The sequence below is a fragment of the Carassius carassius genome, chromosome 18, assembly GCF_963082965.1.
Source record: "Carassius carassius chromosome 18, fCarCar2.1, whole genome shotgun sequence".
Lineage (NCBI taxonomy): Eukaryota > Metazoa > Chordata > Actinopteri > Cypriniformes > Cyprinidae > Carassius > Carassius carassius.
In genome coordinates, this window is record NC_081772.1 from 16,539,811 (window position 1) to 16,542,496 (window position 2,686).

Below are 2,686 nucleotides of genomic sequence, written 5' to 3' on the forward strand. Positions count from 1 at the left end.
CTGTGCAGACATATCCGTTTATCAAGAAAGTATGGACATCTTCCTCTCTAGCACAGCCCACAAAGTGTAGAGTCCTTGAATTGAATGCACAACCAGTAGGTGACAACTAGTGACTGTCTTTATGAATGAGTGATTTTGATTCATTCAAAACCACTGACTAATTCAGGAAGGAAACAAGTGACAGGCTGCCTCTCAAATAGTATACTAAGTAGGTATATAATTTGCATTTGCGACAATAAAAGCATGTTCTATATAGTATGTGTGTATTAATTTGGACATACAGTTTTTAATGTGGTAAAGCGACTAACAGCATCACTTGCATTGCTTTACTGCTATTCATAACTTGCCTCCTGTGGCCTAATGGGATAGTAATGTATCCATCGGAAGTGCACCTTAGAATCTTAATAGAAACAGTAGGTCATTCAGATACTTTTTTGTCTCATATTTTATAAATACTGAGAAATCAGAACAACACATTCTTTTCATGTTTTTAACCTATGACATAGTTACCTACTATATAGCCACAGATCTTTGAATAAGTAACTGAATCATTTACTCAACCAGTTCAAAACACTGATTCATTCATTCAAACTGTGTATGGGAGACCGGGATGATTTGAGCCTATGGGGAAGTTGAGCCATTCCATAGTTTTTTAGACAACCTTAAACAAAATTGGTGATATGAACACACATATTTGAAGAGTAAACCATTTTACTAACCCCATGGAATAATTTGTAACTAATTTTTTTTTTTTTTGCTGTTCAAAGTTTTTTTTCATACTTCTTGTGTCTGAACAATAACAGATAAATCTAAAAATATATCATGTGTGTGTTTGTGCTTTAGGAAGTTATAATATGAGGTTATACTGTTAGCATGATATTAGCTCTAAACTGCTGGATGATACAAGTTGTTAAAATGGTTGGAGAAGGTAATTTGAGCCAACAGTTTTGGGGTAAGTTAAACCAGTGGCTCACCCCTTCTTATGATTATAAAGTATATATTTTACTGTAATTCTACACAATATTTCATAAATTTTAGACCAAATTTTTTTTTTTTAATTCTTCAATTTGACCTTTATTTTGTTCTGAACTTTTTAAATAATTTAAAAATCCCTTCAAAGTTGTGAACTGTATCTTTAAATAAAACTTTTAAGTAGTCATACATCCATCTATTCTATTAACCAAACCTATTTGTCCTTATTATTTGTCCGGTTTATTTTAGGTCCAATGTGATTATTCCCAAGGACAGGACAGAAGGATTTATGTATATATTTAAGTTGGACCCATTACTGTCATGACACCTCTCTCTCGTTAATGTGTGTACGACAGTTAGGGGAAGCTAGAGATGAAGGTTTATAAAGTTGTAAATATGGATATTTTTCTTACAAAAATGCATCGTGTTGCTTCAGAAACCCTTTATTTCTTATTTTGTAATGGATGGGTGCAAATTTTTGGACTTACCATCCACTCCCATTATAAAACTTGGAAGAGCCATATTATTATTTAATATAACTCAGATTGTATTTGTCTGAAAAAATAATGTCATATACACCTAGGGTGGCTTGAGGGTAGTAAATCAAGGGATAATTTTCATTTTTTGGGTGAACTATCCCTTTAAGATTGCAGCGTGTAACAGGTGTTAAATTTCAAGTTTACGTGATTGGTTAGGTTGTTCTAAGTAAAAGCAATTTGTAAAATTGGAAACTGAGCTGAGTAGGGGTCACTGCTAAAAAGCCACCATCAGCGATTTTACGACCAGTTAAAAGTGGGTATAAATTTTAATAGCTATTGCAAGTTAAGTACTGTGGCAAAGGTGATCCCCAGTCACCACCAACAACAGCTTTTCAGGAAAGCAGCTCTAACCATGAGCCCAGCAGAGGTCAAAGGGCAGGACATCTGTGAAAGCAGCCTCTGACCTCTATACAGAGCTCACTGGAGACAATAAGATCAGGTTTCTGACTGAGTACGCCATCAGAAGGCTTCTCTGAATCTGTCTTCTCTATTCCTTCACTCAATTTGTGCTATTTCTGCTTAATTGCATTTAATTATCAGTCTAATATCATATTTCATTTACTTTCTACAGTATGTATACCATAGTATGTCTATAGTATGTAGTTATCATAAGGTTAGAGTAGTTTACCCCAAATTAAAATTACATGTGATCTGTTTTTTATACAGATATCTTGTATGGTTTGTAAGACTTTAAAATACTTTTTTTATATAATAATAATAATTTTTAATCAGCAAGGATGCATTAAATTGATAAAAAAAAGATAAAATATAAGACATTTATAATGTTAAACAATTATTCAAATTTCAAATAAATGCTGTAAGTATCATGGTCTCTATAGAATTTTAAGCAGCACAACTATGTTCAACATTGATAATAACAAGAAATTTTGTGCCATATTAGAAGGATCTAATATAATAATAAGTGACTGATGACTGGATTAAAAGATGCTGAAAACGGCTTTGCCATCACAGGAATAAATTACATTGTAAAATATATTACAATTATTGTTTTATATTGTATTATTACTGTTTTTATTGTATTTTTGATCAAATAAATGCAGCTTGGGTGAACATAAAATACTCAAACATTTGAACAGTAGTGTATGACACAGGAGTTGTAAGAACCACTTTTATGACTTAAATTTTTTTTTAAAACACTTTAAAACATATTGCTT